Source organism: Paramisgurnus dabryanus, chromosome 3, assembly GCF_030506205.2.
Source record: "Paramisgurnus dabryanus chromosome 3, PD_genome_1.1, whole genome shotgun sequence".
Classification (NCBI taxonomy): domain Eukaryota; kingdom Metazoa; phylum Chordata; class Actinopteri; order Cypriniformes; family Cobitidae; genus Paramisgurnus; species Paramisgurnus dabryanus.
The window spans coordinates 16,178,233-16,197,359 of record NC_133339.1 but is presented as its reverse complement, the minus strand read 5'-3'; the positions used below and the strand labels follow the sequence as shown (position 1 = coordinate 16,197,359).

The 19,127-nt window shown below is 41.3% G+C and overlaps 1 pseudogene; it reads left to right on the top strand.

Annotated features, from left to right (window-relative positions):
• The first annotated feature begins 2,463 nt into the window (after positions 1-2,463).
• LOC135768481 (GTPase IMAP family member 4-like) lies at positions 2,464-4,181 on the top strand (annotated as a pseudogene).
• Positions 4,182-19,127: the final 14,946 nt, after the last annotated feature.

The window sequence follows — 19,127 nt, the reverse complement described above, 5'->3', positions numbered from 1 at the left end:
ACGATTCATTGTGTAGCGAACCTGATCCACAAAGCCCAGGGGCTCCAACATCCTCATCTCTGAGGGTTTGAGGGGTTCGTTGAGGCAGCGGTTGTAGATACACTTCAGTTCAGCCTCATTAAACCCCGAGTCCCTAGCAGCAGCGTGGAAGACAGCAGCAAAGGACCGCACATCGGCTTCCCCCTGTCTGAGGCCGAAGAGAAGATGAGCCTGGTGGGCTCGTAGGGCAGACATGTTCATCCTACCTGCTGGGTTCTCAAATGGCTGATTCGTCCTGTCAGGAATCTCCAGGTAGGAGATAGAGTGAGAACCCAATTGCAGGATAGATGAACAAACAGGCTTTATTATAACAAAAGATACAAAACAAAAACCCACGAGGGGGTAAAACAAGGCAAAGATAAACAGACAATAAATATAAAACTGACACTAAACTAGGACTGAACAAGACCTGACTACAAAAACAATAAACTTGAACAATTTCCTGACAATACACTAACTTACAGATAAACAGGTAAATCCAGACAAAGGCACAAATACTGGTTTAGAGTCAAGACAGCACAAGTATCACATGAATCTTTACAAAACGAATCAGCACAGGACAGAGAACACAAGGGCATTAAATAGGGAACAAATCAAGAGGGAACAGGTGACAAGGGTTAAACAATAATGGGATGATTAACAGGGAAACGAGGGGGCGGAGTCAGGAGACGAGACATACAAACACAAACAACCTGGGCCTGCCATGATCCTGCCTCAAGACTGGAATAATAAAATGACAAGAGGGCAGAATCATGACAGAACCCCCCCCTTAAGGAGCGACTCCCAGACGCTCCTCAGGGGAAACACTAAAGACGGGACATGACTAGGGATTGGTATCGTTAAGGTTTTAACGGTATTACTACTCTTACCGGTACTGCTTAACGGTCCGGTGCTTTAACGGTATTCTTATCGGTACTTTGGCCAATGTTAACATTTGATCATGAACCTATGTTCACATGATTAAGTTAATTATGTGTCTGCATTTCATTATTACAAATTAATTTCTGGATATCATTTCTAAATATTATACATATATTTATTAATGCACCAGCGTGAAAGCTGCAGAAAAAATGCTCTAAATAGGATATTTAGGCTAAATAAATGTTTACATGCTGATTTTTCTTTATTTGGGATTTTAAAAAGAAGTAGAAAATATGTTGAATGCATAACGTTCAGCATTTCTCCCAAAAGAAATCAACAGAATTTCAACGTAAGGTAAGCAAACCAATTAGGGAGATTGTACATTTATTTTAAATGACGTGAACAATGTTGATTCAACATGATTTTAGCATACATGCCTGACGTTGATGTGGCAACCACCAGAGATGATGGTTAAATTTTGCAGGCTGCGACCTTCTAAGGACGTATTTTAAGACCGATTGCGTCACAGCAGCGCGACTTGAGGCTGTGACTTGTGTTAATATTATTCTGTTTATGTTGCGTATTTCTAAGGTTGATTAATTTTATATACTGTTGAATAGTTTAATCTACATCAACGTGTCATATTTTCTAAAATAAATGAATATTTTTCTGATTCCATATTTATTTAAATAAGTCAGAAACGTCTCCGCTGTGTCCTGCTGACAGGCACGGTGGGCGCGTGCAACAGGTGACGCAAATTATAGGTCCTCCGAGGGTTAGACTGTCTCATTTCAGTTCTCTTCGCGGACTTCTGAGGCTGCCACCTTGAAAGACAGAGTGCTCCCCTTTTAAGGTTGTATGCTTAGAAGGTCGCAGCCCTTGAATTGGGACAAAGCTTCTTTCTGCACGTAATACACTTTTGAAAGATGCTTTGACAGATTGCTTGTGTTTCCGCCCTTACATGCAAACATCTTGTTGCACTTACCTGTATGACAACGAGCGTTGTCTGCATCAACTCTAGTGAAGTATAACCACACTTTTGAATGTTTTGCTCTATCCGCCATCGTCACTCTTTGTATAAAGTGGTAGTTTTCGTGCTGTTATGCGTGTGCGTGCACCACGCTCGTTGTTGTGGTTGTGTTTGACAGACAGCCAGCCTCCGCGGCACGCATGAGAGAACAGTGGCAGGAGCCACAGTGGGCAGACCTGGATCTTCCAGGGAAGCAACGGCCAGGACACAGCCCTCAGAGACAGATGGCAGTTGGGTAGGTGGTCTCACCACAGTTGGGCCCCTGAGCTCCTCACGATTCATTGTGTAGCGAACCTGATCCACAAAGCCCAGGGGCTCCAACATCCTCATCTCTGAGGGTTTGAGGGGTTCGTTGAGGCAGCGGTTGTAGATACACTTCAGTTCAGCCTCATTAAACCCCGAGTCCCTAGCAGCAGCGTGGAAGACAGCAGCAAAGGACCGCACATCGGCTTCCCCCTGTCTGAGACCGAAGAGAAGATGAGCCTGGTGGGCTCGTAGGGCAGACATGTTCATCCTACCCGCTGGGTTCTCAAATGGCTGATTCGTCCTGTCAGGAATCTCCAGGTAGGAGATAGAGTGAGAACCCAATTGCAGGATAGATGAACAAACAGGCTTTATTATAACAAAAGATACAAAACAAAAACCCACGAGGGGGTAAAACAAGGCAAAGATAAACAGACAATAAATATAAAACTGACACTAAACTAGGACTGAACAAGACCTGACTACAAAAACAATAAACTTGAACAATTTCCTGACAATACACTAACTTACAGATAAACAGGTAAATCCAGACAAAGGCACAAATACTGGTTTAGAGTCAAGACAGCACAAGTATCACATGAATCTTTACAAAACGAATCAGCACAGGACAGAGAACACAAGGGCATTAAATAGGGAACAAATCAAGAGGGAACAGGTGACAAGGGTTAAACAATAATGGGATGATTAACAGGGAAACGAGGGGGCGGAGTCAGGAGACGAGACATACAAACACAAACAACCTGGGCCTGCCATGATCCTGCCTCAAGACTGGAATAATAAAATGACAAGAGGGCAGAATCATGACAGTCGCAGTGCACTGAGTGTTTAAATAACTGCTTGAATTGTGTAATTGAATTTAACAGGACATGCCCAACAATATTCAACAAACAACCGGAACTAACGCGAGAACGCACACGAACAAATGTGATTTTAGCACGTTAGACAAAGGTAAACAAGACAGTGTCTACAAATAACTATAAGACATTTTCTCTTTGATAGATCTTCCAGAGATGAGAGATGATGTGAGGATTGTGCTGCTGGGTGAAACTGGAGTTGGGAAGAGTGCCACAGGAAACATAATCTTAAACAGACAAGCGTTTATATCTGAAGTATCTGTTGAATCAGTGACCAGCGAATGTCAGAAACAAACAGCTGAAATCAACAACAGATTGATCACTGTGATCGACACTCCAGGACTTTGATACTGAACGCAGTCATGAAGAGATCAAGAGAGAAATCAGTGAAGATCATTCAAGAGACCTTTGGTGAAAACTCTTTAATGTTCACCATGGTGCTCTTCACCAGAGGAGATCAACTGAGAAATAAAACTATTGAAGAGTGTTTGGGAAAACCTGGATCTGTGATTAGAAACCTGCTAGAAGAGTGTGGAAACAGATATCATGTGTTCAATAATAATCTGACTGAAGATCAAACACAAGTTTCTCTTCTACTGGAGAAAATAGATGACATGGTGAAAGCAAACTGAGGAAGTTACTACTCATCTAAGATATTCAGAGAGATGGAACAAGAAAAACATGAACAACAAATGAAGAAACTGATGGAGAGAATTGAAGAACTGAGCAGAGAGAAAGAAGAGCAAGAGCGACAGATGAGAGACGAGATGAGAAAAGAACGAGAAGAACATGAGAGACAAAAACAAGAAGATACTGAGAAAATGAGAGAAAGAGAGAGAGAAATGTGGGCTGAATATAATCAGAGACTTAAAGAAGAGAGAGAGGAAATGCAGAAAGAGAACGAGAAGGTCAAACAAGAGAAAGAGAAAATAAAAAGAGAGAAAGAAGATTTTCAGCTTAAACATGAAGGAGAAATAAAGAGATTAACAAAACAAACAGAGGAAGAAAAACTGAATCAAGACGAAGAGAAGAAGAAAAGAGAGGGAGAATTAAGACAAAGAGAAGAAGAATACAAGACAGAAATAAAAGAGAAAGATGAACATGTGAGAGAAATGAGAGATGAGATGAGATGAGAAGAGAACGAGAGACATTAAGAAATGAAAGTGATGAACTGAAGAAAGAAAATAAAGATCTCCAGATGAAATATGAGACACAAACAGACAAACTGATGAATATAATAGAGAATCATGAGAGAGAGAGAAAGAGAAGAGAAGATGAGTTTAGAGAGAAAGAAGATAGATATAAAAGAGAAATACAAGAGAAAGAGGAGCAAGAGAGACAGATGAGAAAAGAAAGAGAGGAACATGAGAGACAAAGACAAGAGGAAAAACAGAGGAGAGAAGAAGATGAGAAAGAGAAACAGATTTGTGTTGAACAGTGTGAGAGAAATAAGAATGAAGATGAACTAAAGAGAAGAGCAACAGAGATGATAGAGAAACATGAAAGAGAGAAAAAAGATCAACTAGAAGAGTTTGAGAAGAGAATACAGGAGGAGAGAAACAAGAGAGAAGAACAAGAAAAGAGATATCTCATCGACCGTCTCGCCAAACAGGCCGGCCTGGGAAACCGGAGCATTCAAGAGCCGGTTTTTCTCAGCGTCCTTCATGTCCGTCAGGCACAGCCAGAGATGTCGTTCCTGAACTACCAGGGTAGACATCGCACGACCAACGGCATGTGCGGTGACCTTGGTCGCACGAAGCGCCAGATCAGTAACCGCACGGAGCTCGGAAAACTCCGCCGAATCGTGACCTCCCTCGTGCAGATCCCTCAGAGCCTTAGCCTGGTGAACCTGCAGCAATGCCATGGCATGCAGGGCTGAAGCTGCCTCCCCACAGGCTTTGTAAGCAGCGCCGGTTAGAGCGGACGAATGCCCACAAGCGTGTGAGGGGAGAGTAGGCTGGTCCCACCAGGAGGAAACGACACCGGCCGGACACAACTGCATCGCGACCGGCCGCTCCACTGACGGGATACCAGTATACCCCCTGGCATCTCCACCCTCGAGAGAAGTGAGAGGAGAAGGCTGAAACGGCCGGTTCCAAGCGGAAAACGGGGTTTTCCACGACCGCGTCAGCTCTTCATGCACCTCGGGGAAGAAGGGCACCGGGGGTGTGGACTAAGAAGCCCTGGCACCCCCGAAGTGCCAATCATCGAGGCGGGACGGTTCGGGTGGGGGAGGTTCAGTCCACTCCAAGCCGACCGCCGCCGCCGCCCGAGCGAGCATGGCTGCCATCTCGGGGTCGAACGCAGAACCCGCAACCTGGCCCGAAGGCGGGAGCTGATCCGGATCGACGTCCGAGGGTGACAACCCCCCCTCCGACGTTACGGTGGACATCGCGTCAGGTGGAGGCTCGACAGAGCGCGAGGACACCGTAGAACACGGGCCGCTCGTCTCCATCGGCACCTCCGCTGGCAACGGATCAGGGCGCTGGGACTGGGAGCAACTAGACGAACCAGCAGACCGACCCAGCACCGTTATACGGAGATCATCCTTCGCAAGTCTGGTAACTGCACCCCTAGCAGCACCAGACTTGGAAGGCGGGGGCCGTTGCCGGAGGAACGACACCCGTCTCCGCAAATCCGTCATAGTCATACCCTCGCAGACGGAGCATGAACTATCACGCAACGCTGCCTCTGCGTGCTGGAGCCCCAGACACGAAAGACAACGCTGGTGGCCATCCCGGGGAGCGATGAACACACCGCATCCAGCAACGGAGCACGGACGGAATTCCATCTTTAAAAAGACGAACCCGACCGTGACACGAATGAGTGGCTGTCTTTAAAAAGACACAAAGCTCAAACGTGCTGCTCTTTTAGGGAAATCACTCTTTTGTGCGAGCTGGTGAAACACACAGGGAGAGGCAACGCACTCACTCGAACTCAAGTCCTAAATTAAAGAGACAGAGAGAGAGAGAGAGAGAAAGGGTGGAGAAAACACTGCGAGCCTCCGCTGAGGTGTCTTTGCCCAACCAACTTCAGCAATTTGAGATTTTTTCCTTTTCCTCCAAAAGAACAGGGATCTACAAAGATCAGTTAAAACAGCTTCTCGGGAGAAGATGTCTGCCGGGTTCGAAGCAATAAAAGCTAATTTGGTATTGTGCACCTGCGGCTTATATACGCACCTGGCGGGGCGGCGCCGGCATTATGCAAATACCTGCATGCCAAGTTCATTGGCGTTTCTGATAGTTCTCGAAGTAGATAGGTCACCCGCGAAGCGGTTCCCAATTCGTCGGTCACGACGTGACGTCGTAGTGACCGACTGAAAGGGAACTGCTGTTACTCAGATGAGGGGAAGAAAATACAAAATTGGTTTGAAAGACAGAAATCAGTCAGATGTATCAGAAAAACTTATAAGAGCTATAAATGATTGTCTCTCATCTTCAGAATCAGCTTCCATGTTCAGACTTGCAGATTTTTCTAAACACTCAGATATCAGAGTAGATGAGGAAGATGATGAAGACTGCAGGAGAGGAAGAGAAGCAGCACAGCAGATGATGAGTTTACTGGAGAATAAAATCTGAGAGAAATCAAAGAATCATTTTTGCCCTGTCAGGGGAAACAGTGGCATCAGTGGTGTCAGAAGAACAAAGAACTTCATCGACCTCGAGGGGAAGACATAGAACAAGAAATAAGTATAACAATAACAGAAATGAAGAAAATTAGAGAAGAGCAACACATGAAAACACTCTATTAGAAAGAGTAAAAATTAAAAATTGCATTAAAACTCAAACAGAGTTTGATCTTTTTGGGAAGATTTTGTGAAGAAGATCATCAGAGATTCTCCTCCAATCAAAAACATTGACATACTGAGAGATGTGAAAATACTCCTTACTGACATCTATAAAAGTCTCTCTACAGCTCAATACAGACACAGGCAAACTATCAGTGCTGGTGCTACTCGACCTCAGTGCAGCTTTTGACACTGTCGATCACAACATACTTCTTGACCGGCTGGAAAACTGGGTCGGGCTTTCTGGGATGGTCCTAAAATGGTTCAGGTCATACTTAGAAGGGAGAGGTTATTATGTAAGTATAGGTGGCCATAAATCTGAGTGGACATCCATGAGATGTGGAGTCCCGCAAGGCTCAATTCTAGCGCCACTCCTGTTCAACCTGTATATGCTCCCACTAAGCCAAATAATGAGAGAGAACCAAATTGCCTATCACAGTTATGCAGATGACACTCAGATCTACTTAGCTCTATCCCCTAATGACTACAGCCCCATTGACTCCCTGTGCAAATGCATTGATGAAGTTAACAGTTGGATGTGCCAAAACTTTCTTCAGTTAAACAAAGAGAAAACTGAAGTCATTGCGTTTGGAAACAAAGATGAAGTGCTCAAGGTGAATGCATACCTTGACGCTAGGGGTCAAACAACTAAAAATCAAGTCAGGAATCTTGGTGTGATTCTGGAGTCTGACCTTAGTTTCAGTAGTCATGTCAAAGCAATAACTAAATCAGCATACTATCATCTCAAAAATATTGCAAGAATTAGATGCTTTGTTTCCAGTCAAGACTTAGGGAAACTTGTGCATGCTTTCATCACCAGCAGGGTGGATTATTGTAATGGCCTCCTCACTGGCCTTCCCAAAAAGACCATTAGACAGCTCCAGCTCATTCAGAACGCTGCGGCCAGGATTCTGAGCAGAACCAGAAAATATGAACATATCACACCAGTCCTCAGGTCTCTACACTGGCTCCCAGTTACATTTAGGATTGATTTTAATGTATTATTAATGGTTTATAAATCACTCAGTGGACTAGGACCTCAATACATTGCTGATATGCTCATTGAATATAAACCCAACAGATCACTCAGATCATTAGGATCACATCAGCTAGAAATACCAAGGGTTCACTCAAAGCAAGGAGAGTCAGCTTTTAGCTGTTATGCCAGTCGCAGCTGGAACCAGCTTCCAGAAGAGATCAGATGTGCTCCAACAGTAGTCACATTCAAATCCAGACTCAAAACACATCTGTTTAGCTATGCATTTACTGAATGAGCACTATGCTGCGTCCGAACTGATTGCACTATATTTTATATGCACTATTTTAATTATTTTTATTTCTCTTGATTTTATTCTTATTTTTTAACTGTTTTATACTTTTATTCCGGTTTTATTCTTTTTCACACATTTTTTTTTTTTTATTAAAATCACATTTTTTTTATTTTAATTGATATTTTCAATTCATGTATCTTTGATTTTTTGTTTTCTCATTTCTATGTAAAGCACTTTGAATGACCTCTGTGTATGAAATGTGCTATACAAATAAACTTGCCTTGCCTTGCCTCTAACTTGCCCGTTGGCCTACTAATCATCCCCTCATATTAATTGGCTATATCACTCGGTCTCCTTTCCACTAATAAGCTGGTGTGTGGTGGGCTTTCTGGCGCAATATGGCTGCCGTCGCATCATCCAGGTATGCTGCACATTGGTGGTGGTTGAGGAGATTCCCCATTCATATGTAAAGCGCTTTGAGTGCTGCAGGAAAGCGCTATATAAATGTAACAAATTATTATTATTATTAATTATTCAGATTTTTGCTCAGCTGTAGTCAGTTCTTCAAAATGTTTTAAATCATCAGATGAGTGGATTCCATTTAATGAATACAGAAGAGCAAGAGGAGTTTATGCTGAGTGGAGCATCACCCCTGACCTCTCTGAGATGCCCTACTGGAAGTGGTTTGTGTGCAGATTTCAGAAAGATCTGGAAATATACTATAAGAAAACATTTCAGGGTTCTGGTAAGATTCCAGGTGAATGGAGAAAATACACAAAACATGAAGAAATTGAGAGTTTAGATAAATTCATGTAATGAGGATCCTATGGTGGAAAGCAGATATATTCAGTGTGTCCTGCCTACATCTGAAGATACTGAGATGGATTGTATTCCTCCTGTGATCCTGCAGACCGTAAACAGATTTTGTGACTGATTCACAGAAAATCTCAGACTATAAACTCACGAATATATATAGATGTGAGTTTTAGACAAAGATTTAATAATCAGTGAAAAATTATTTCAAGAGACTTCAATAAAACAACACCTTCATACCAGAAGCTCTTACATTAAATTTGCTGCCACACTCACATAAACAAATCAAGTCTTGAATATTTTGCTTTTTAATGCTCCCAAACATAGAACATCTAATGTAAGATCAGAGAGAAAAGCTGTCAGATAAAGATTAAATAATTTCATCTATTTATTCTGCAACAGAATGTTACAATCTCTATCTTTAGAACCAACCAAAATATATCTGTGCAGATATAAGGTTTAATAAGTAGATCACTGCACAAGTAATGTTTGGTTGCTGGATCTCTATTATCAACAACTTTACAAATCTAAAGATAGTTCTCCTGTAAATAGTGTTCTGTATATAACTTTAAATAAACTTACAAATCTAAATCACTGTTCATGTTTCTCATCATTGTCTCATCATTTATTTTAGTAAATATTTCATTAATTCAATTCAATTTCAATTCAATTTTATTTATATAGCGCTTTTCACAATTGTTAATGGACTCTATGCACGCTTAACTTCCGCGTTTAACTCAAGACTGCTCTTCAGTTTCCTGTACGGGAGATTTAAAGCGGAGTGACGGCAGAATCGCTAAATTTACTCGTTGTTTGCTGGATTTACCCAAATTTACAAGCTGTGATGTGTGAAGAATTGTCCAGATGTGCAAACTCGAGAAAGGTTGCAAGTCGTCTTATCTCTGTAATCATTATGATATGTTCATCATACTAGCAGAGCTTACATTGTGCTGTTTTTATGATTCAGGATTAATGTCTTTGTAATGTTATCTTAAAGTGTCAGGTAAAAAGACGTAAATGAAATCTCACTGCTATATGAGGAAAAAGCAACACGAACTGCAGCAGGACTTATATTAAATGTGACGTTTAATACCTTTTTTTTGTATATTCACGTCGATTGTCAAAACATTTTTACTTGGATATTTTTGAGTCATATCTTGGAACTTTATAGGATATAAATAACAACGCAAAAAGAACTATTGACTATGGTAAAGTCCATTTAAGAAATCTATTCAATTATTTGTTTATTTCTTGTGCTGTTTGTTTATTTTAATACCCCGTGTATTTAGTTTGTTGTGTGTGTGTTTTATTTTTCTCTGAAGTTATTCTTGTTGTCATTGATATGAATTTTCAATTTGTCTTTTGCATTTGTTATTAATAAAGCATATATGCGCAAAATACACGTTTTTTACTGTTCTAACATTTTGCTTGTATAACCACAGATGTTATCTTCGCTAGTAATGATGATAACAATTATACAAAATTCATAAGTATATCAACAACAGATGAATAGCACTGTTATCAGTGCAATTTCTTTCTAAAACTAGTGTTAATGCAGATACAGGGTAGCAGTGTAGAAGTTGTCATGCTTGAGTCTTATGCTGTAAACACTATGACACACACCAGTGGTGGCTAGAAGTTCGGTTCTCCCGTCTATAAAAATATACTTTCATACGTTTAAATGTCATTATGGTATTAAATGTGAAGTATAAGTTATTTCTATGTAAATTAAACAACCATCAACAAAATTTGCAGTGTTATTTTGGCTATTTTGGCAACCAACGTTCCTGAATATCATTGAGCTCTATGACTGGCGGAAGTAGTCCAGCATCCTGAGATTTCACCGGAAATACGTCCATTGTTGCAAAGCAGCTTTACATGAGTAGATGTAGAGGAGAACATTGAAAATCAATACATAGTATAAGAAGTAGAATATAGCGGCTAAGGATAAAAAACCGTGTAAGCGAGCATATTAATAATGTAACGTATACAGTAAAGTGCTAAGTTAAGCCAAAGTTGGCTGACTCTCCCTGGGACTAAAAAAACCCCTAGGAGAAAACCCAATGGGAAAAAATCCTAGAAGGACAAAAAACCCTAGGGAGAAATTAATATTTATATTTATAATATATAGACATGGTAGGGATAGGAAGCGGGTAAGCGGATTAAACTGGTTCAGGCGGTGGTCGTTGGTCGCGCATCGGCTGGGCATCACGTTGAAGGACAGCCAGTAGATCAGTGGTGCGATGACCTTCACAGCAGCAAGAACTGGGTCTGTTTGTCTCATTGTCCTCGGGGTCGAGGACGAGACAGGGAGACAAAAACAGAATCCTATTAGCGTAGGGGCCGTTCGCATGTAATGCAAGTGTCATACATTATAGTGGTTTAATTCAGCTCGGTTCCAGACAGGCTAACTATTGCGGCAAGAGTAAATCACCCATATGAGGTATGTGAGTGCTTTGTTCTAGACAAAATAACTACTGCGGGAAAAGTACATTTACTGGACATTCTATGTGAATGCTTTGTTAAAGAAGAATTTCTTAAGTTTAGATTTATATTGCTCGACTGTGTCTGATACTCAAACATTATTTGGTAAATCATTCCAGAGCTTAGGGGCCAAGTAGGAAAAGGATCTACCACCTTTAGACACTTTTGATATTCTAGGGATAATTAAGTAACCAGAATTTTGTGATCGCAGTTTACGTGGTGGATTGTATTCTGATAGTAGTTCTTTAATATACGAGGGCGCTAGGCCATTTAAGGCTTTGTAGGTGATTAGTAATATTTTAAATTGTATGCGATATTTAACTGGTAGCCAGTGTAAAGATGCCAGAATTGGACTAATGTGGTCATACTTTTTAGATCGAGTAAGTACTCTAGCGGCGGAGTTTTGAACCAGCTGTAGCTTGTTTACCTGATTTGCATTGCATCCCCCGAGTAACGAGTTACAATAGTCTATTCTAGAGGTCATAAAAGCATGGATAAGCTTTTCTGCATCTGATGCAGACAGCATATGGCGTATTTTTGAGATATTTCTTAGATGGAAGAATGCTGTGCGGCAGACGTTGGAGATATGACTATCGAAAGATAGATTGCTGTCAAACATTACGCCTAAATTCTTAACAGTGGAAGTTGGCACTAGAGCTGCAACTATCGACTATTTTTTCAACCGATTAATCTATCGATTATTTTTCGATTAATCGAATAGTCTAATGATTTTTTTATACATATAATTCCCCAACAAATAATAAATGTTACATCTGCCATTAACGCCAACATTTTATTTAAGCATTTTCTTAATTAAACAAACACACAAACCAAAATTTTCAACATGAAAAATAAAGTGGCAGTGCCACTTTAAAAGAGGCATTATTCACCTTAAACAATAAAATAGGCATATATTAATATTTAAACATTAGTTTATGATTAGTACATGCATTAACTCAGCATTAGTTCAGACTGAAGTAAAAATAAGTTCATTGTGATTCATGAACCCTTATATAAGATGTAATGGTTATATTATTACTGTTAATATTATTACTATTAGTAGTACTGCATTCTCATTTAACTTTAACATTTAACTTTTCTTAAGTTCCGGGTAAAAAACAAGTTCAGTTAGTATGATCTTCTAATATTTTATAAACAGCGTTTACGCCGCTGTTACTTTAAATAAACGCATGTCAGGAATACCTTACAAGACGAGCTTCTGTAATATCTGCGCACATAATCGCAAAAAAGACGTTCATTGGGAACTCCGCACTGCCAGCTGGCTTTCAGTGCACGCGGGCACATGCCTATCAGTTCTCAATGTGACAGTAACTTATTATTTCATAACTTCTTAATATAAAAACATGTCCTGCTCTTTATTTACTGTTTCAACATACTGCCCAGAAGCGATGCAATGTCACGTCTGTCAGGCGTCTCGCAGCTCGTATTAAACGAAGATGTAAACGCAGCTGTATTAAGCACAATATGTATTGATTCTATTGTTTATAGAGTAAGTATAAAAACTTACTGTAATAGTTCAAATTCTTACGCTGACGTCTCGTCATTTTGAGGTCGGAGAGCTCCAGGTTTTCTTCTTTTAAGATGATCATACACAGGTGTTGCGCTGCTGTGGTATGCCATTTCAGTTTTACACAGTATGTGTTTTATTTGGTCTCTGCTTAAAGTATTCCCACACTTTTGATCACGTTCTGTCTGTTTGGTATAACACTTGTATCACCCGGTCGGAGCTGAAGCCGCCTTCATTTCAAAATGTAAACAGTGCGACGCATCGACGCATTTCCGGCAAATCGACGTAATTACGTAATCGACGTAATCGACTACGTCGACGCGTCGTTCCAGCCATGCACCACCATGCAGCCATCTATGGGCAACTTGTAATCTGACATATTATGCAGAGGTGGAAAGTTACGAATTACATTTACTCACGTTACTGTAATTGAATAGTTTTTTTGTGTACTTTTACTTTTTTGAGTAGTTTTTAAAATCTGTACTTTTACTTTTACTTAAGTATGTTTCGTTTAAAGTATTGTACTTCGCTACATTTTAAATCATATCCGTTACTGAGTAAAAAAATATTTTAAAAAAGCAAGGTGATAAAGACGCGCAACGGATGATTGATGGGCGGGGGAACGCGCAACAAGAACTGTTCTAGATGTATGATGCTGAGATGCTGATGTGTTAACACTTGTCCTCAACCTCGATCAGAAGGTTATTGTATGATGCAATAATAGATTTTCCACGACATCTATAGCTCAAAGTGCCTTATTTATTCTAGCAAAATCCACTTGAATCATGTTCAGTCATTTACATTCTTTTCTGTGTGGTTTCTGGAATACAACAAATAATAGATGCATTTAACATAAATTTACAAGTAATATACTAAAGTATACATTTAGACATTGCATGCATTTAATGAAACAAACCGTCAAATGAAACATATGTAGAACTGGGTGAAATATTCACAGATGGCCGCTAGACGGCGCTATTACCTCAGCAATAACCCAAATACCATCTAAAACAGATTATTGGGATACATCCAATTAAACGGTTGTAGTGGAGGACTTTTATTATGCTTTTATTTTCATATTATTATGTTTTATTTTTCATCCTATTTTTCATTTTTTAATTACAATCATAAGCTCATAAATTGTGATTCATATGGAGATCATGTTTTTCTGCTAACGTACAGAATTATGCTCTTTCTGTCTTTTGAGCAAAGTACAATGTCCAAGGACTTAAACATCATGTACTGAGAACAAGACATGCATTTTATGATTTCACTAGATTTGTGTTTAACTGTTTATGTTCTTAATCACTGACAAATTGAAGGTTATCTTCTAAATGACGTAGAAACTGATGACTACACATGTTTTAGCATCTTACTATAAATGTGTGTTCAACCTTGTAATCGGGGCTCTTAGGTTTTTAAACTTCTAGCACCACGGGGGTGAGAGCCTATTCTGCAGAATATATAAAATTCAGACAAAGAAAATTCTGTCGACAGTGTGTCTGTGTGATCCTTGACTTTGACTCTTAGTGAGTATTATTTGATGCGGCTAAAATTCCACGACAATAATGGCGACGAGGATGCGGATTCCACACTTGAAGACTCCAGAAGGTTTGGGAGAGACTGACTGATCACCCCTGAGACGAGAGGTCTCGGGCTCCGTACCCCAGGCCTAAGGGAAGGGAGAGTCTCAACCATTTCTGAAGTCAAAGCTGACGGAATCTGGAAAAGAACCGTTGTGGTGGCATCTGAATAGATAATACGGAAAGCGCTATTTCGTTCGTGACCATGGGTCAGGGTAATTCGAAAGGGAGTACAAAGTCAATGGATCTGGAAAATGGCGTGTATGCTCGAGTGATCAAATCAAAGGGCACGGGGGCGTTGGAAAGCGTAAAATCTGGGAGAAAAGGTATGATTTTCCTCCTAAAGGAACACTGAGTGTAAAAGCACTCATTTTATTAAGGGAAAATCATTGCGGATGACAGAGAAATGAGAGCACAGAGTAAGATAAAGACCAAGGACGAACTGACTCAGACTAAGTCAGAGCTAAACATTAAGCAAATGTTTTTCCTACATCAGATTCATTACATGATGAACCTAACTTTCTTCTTCTTTTTTTTCCCCTCCTCCCTATGCACCTGCACGTACCCCACCTGGGGTACATTTCCAATTCACAAGGGTACCGCTTCTGGACGATGACCTCCAACCCCCTCCACAACGTCGCCCTCCACCACCACCACCTGCTCAACAAATCGCACAGATACAACAGCCAGCACGACAAGCACCACCTTCTGCACCCCCGCCACCGCCGATGCAAGAACTGCCACGTGGACCAGAATCAGAGATCATCCACATCCTTGACAGCACTTTTGAAGAGGACAAAGATGATGTTCAGATAAAGACGGAACGGGAGGCAAGGCCTAAGGAAACAGCAGAGAAGCCGTTCACCAGAGAAACAGCTATCTTCAGCTTTTGCCAAGATAGGAGAATGGGCACAGCCACAACATAACAACGCAATTTCTCTTCGCAAGGACAACGCTCCCGAGAGAACGGGCAGCAGAGAGAATGAGAGAAGAGGAGAGGAGATCCGAAAGAAAATGTTTGCTGGTATTGCGGACAGAAAGGACATTTGAAAAACCAATGTTTCCATTTCCTGAAAACTAAAGGGACACCGGAATCCCAAGGGAGCGCGGGAAACCTGCCGGTGTGTAAAGAAAGGGGCGACTGAAGCCAGGAGGGGGAAGGGGAGCATCGTACGGAGGCGGGTAAGTCCAATCTTGTTTTTTCTGCGGTTCAAATGCCATATTATCTGCTTGCTGATTCTGATTTTTCTGATGTGTGTGATAGGGAAAGATATGCTCTGTGCAATGAAGAACTTGCTTTGCTTGAAATTGACCGAGAGGCATACTCTAAATTGCCTCTCGAAGAAATAATGGTTGAGGGACAGGCTCTGTTGTTTATGGTGGACTCTGGCGCGACTAACTCTGTCATACGCAAAGATGAATTCCCATTTGTCACCTTGAGTGGGCAGTTTAACTCATCTATGAGTGCTACGGGGCATATAGTGAGGGAAGAATTTACTGCTCCACTCTGTTGTATGCATGACGGTAACAAGTTTATGCATATGTTCCTTTTATCTGACGTGTGTCCGGTAAACCTCATGGGGAGGGATTTGATATGTAAAATGAATGCTAGCATCTTATGTAACAACCAAGGCCTGAACGTTTCTTGTTGGGATCCCAGAATGTTGTCTATGTGTGTGTCTCTGTTGTATGTGTATGAATGGGCCTTTCAGAGTGAAGAGTTGCATGCTGAAGGGAAGATAAGATTGCCACAAGCCAGCGAGGTCATTCCAGCCGATAACATGCATTGCACAGCTCATAGAAATGGTTCTCTGTAAAAACAGAAGGTTTGACTATAACCCATATATGCTGGAATGACTCATGGTGTGTGGCACTCGTTCAAATTAACAGAAAAGCAAGAACAAATTTTTGATGTTGAAAATTCGGTACCCCATGTTTCCATTGCAAAAAATACCAGTCAGCCATGGGAAAAAGCAGGTGAAGCAGGCTGTTGATTGGGAAATGTTGTCAGAAAACGTGCAGTTCTCAGAGCAGATAACAGCACACAGGAGAAGTTGTGTTTCTTTTTTCATTGCTTAGAGAGAGAGAGTTATAATACAGAAAGCTGTTTCTGCAGATTCAAATTTACAAAACATTTTGCCAGCACACATGACGTGTGCTAGTATTGATTTACCGCAACAAGTTCTTGACAAAGTACCTGATTACCTGTGGGCTAAAAATAAATATGATGTGGGTTTGATTAATACCCTCTGAAAAGGGAGGCGCGTGAGGGAATAAGGCCAGTATTTGAGGCCTTATTGGAGAAAGGGATAATTGTTCCCTGCCCACACTCACCTGTAAGAACACCCATATTTCCTGTACAAAAGGTCAGGGATGCAGGTCAGCCCACAGAGTGGAGGTTTGTTCAAGATCTCCAAGCAGGAAATGCTGTGGTACAAGCAAGGGCATGTCACGTGCCAAACCCTTACACAATTCTCTCACAGATACCAGCTGATGGCCAGTGGTTTTCAGTGTAGTGGATATTTCAAGTGCATTTTTCAGAGTTCCTGTCCATTCTGATAGCCAGTTTTGGTTTGATTTTACATTTAAGGGGTATAGCGAGAGTCGCACTATTTACAAACTCTGCATTGCATTGTTCATTACAGAAACTTGTGTTGGATGATGATGTTGCTTTATTGCAGTACGTGGATGACCTCTTGGTGTCAGCACCGACTCAGCAATCGTGCACAGACAACACCATACGGCTGCTTACTCATCTAGCTAAGGAAGGTCATAAGGTAAACCCTAATAAAGTCCAGTGCTCAGTCCAGAAAGTAACCTTTCTAGGATATGAAATTAAACCAATGGGTAAGTCTCTCTCTCTCCAAAGAGAATAGAGGCAATAGCTAATATACCAAAAACCCATCAAGAAACAAGTAATGTCATTTTTGGGCATGACATCATACTGCAGGACTTTTTATTGCTAATTATTCTGAGATGCAACAACCATTGCATAACATGATTTATGAGAAACCTTTGGCACCATCAGAGAAGGTAGAATGGACAGAGAAGGCTGAAAGGGCATTTGTGGAACTAAAACAGACATTACAGCAGGCACCCACTTTGGGGTTGCCAGATCCAAAAAAGCCTTTTATTCAAACTGTGGATGAAAGAAATGGCTGTATGACCTCTGTTTTGTTACAAGAACATGGTGACAAGTTGAGACAAGTTGCATATTTTTCAAGACGCCTTGAGGCGGTGGCCAGGGGCCTACCAGGATGTCTCAGGGCAGTGGCAGCTGCAGAGAAAGCTGTGCAAGCGAGCAGTGAGTTTGTGGGGTACGCACGGCTGCGTCTGTTGGTCCCTCACTCTGTGTCTCACATACTGCTCGAACAGCGCACATCTCACTTGTCTGCAGCAAGATGGCTGCGTTATTCCTGTGCATTGTTACAGATGTCTAATGTCACAGTTGAAAGATGTACAGTGCTAATCCCGGCGACATTGTTACCTACACCTGATGAAGGTACACCACATTGATGTTTGTCTGCCCTACGGGAAGTATGTACACCGAGGCCTGACCTTGCTGACACACCCATACCTAAATGCACCCTCACATAATATGTGGATGGGTCCTCTTCCAGAGATGACAGAGGTATGAACAGGGTGGGGTGGGCAGTTGTGTCTGACTTTGAAGTAGTGAAATCCGGATGCTTACCACCTCACAAATCTGCAAAGGTGGCTGAATTGCATGCACTAACACAAGCTTGTCAACTTGCTACTAATCAATCTATAACCATTTACATTGACTGCTGATTTTACTGACAGTTTCTCTCCTATAACAAATTTTACTCCTTTCTCAAATAGCTGTGTGCAAATGCAAAGCACACACCAAGGAACAGAACGTGATCTCCAGAGGAAATGCACGCACGGATGCGGAAGCATCTCTCATGACTACTAACAAAAACTTTTCTCTTACACAGATCTCCCAAGGAAATGAAGCTGAGACAGCCCAGGAGTAATTAATAAGAATGCAAACATTTTCTCTCCCAACAGAAATAGCTCTATGGAAATCGTGTGGAGCTACCAAGACTCCTGAAGGGATTTGGATGGGTCCAAATCAAAAACCTTGTTTACCTTAACACTTTTATTCCCATTTTGCTAGGTTGACACATGGTTTAGACCACGTGTCCAAAGGAGGAATGCTGACAGCCATGGCACAAAATTGTTTCACAAAGGGTTTTTCTCCTGTAGCACAGAGACATTGTGAAAACTGTCATATATGTCTGGGTAATAATGTTGCAAGAGGGGTAAAAACCGCACCTGTGGGGCATCCCATTCCTGAGGGACCATTCACACATGTAATGATGGATTACATTGAATTGACACCAGCAGAAGGTAAACGTTACTGTTTGGTGATGACAGACATATTTTCGAAGTGGACTGAAGCCACGCCCACCAAACATGCAGACAGTGCTGGGGTGACAAAAATGTTGTTGAGAGACATTATTCCTAGATGGGGAATCCCAAACAAAATTTCCAGTGATAATGGAGCACACTTCACTGCTCAGGTGGTGAAAGATGTGGGTAAATTTTTGCAAATCAATTTGACCAATCACTGCGTCTACCACCCACAA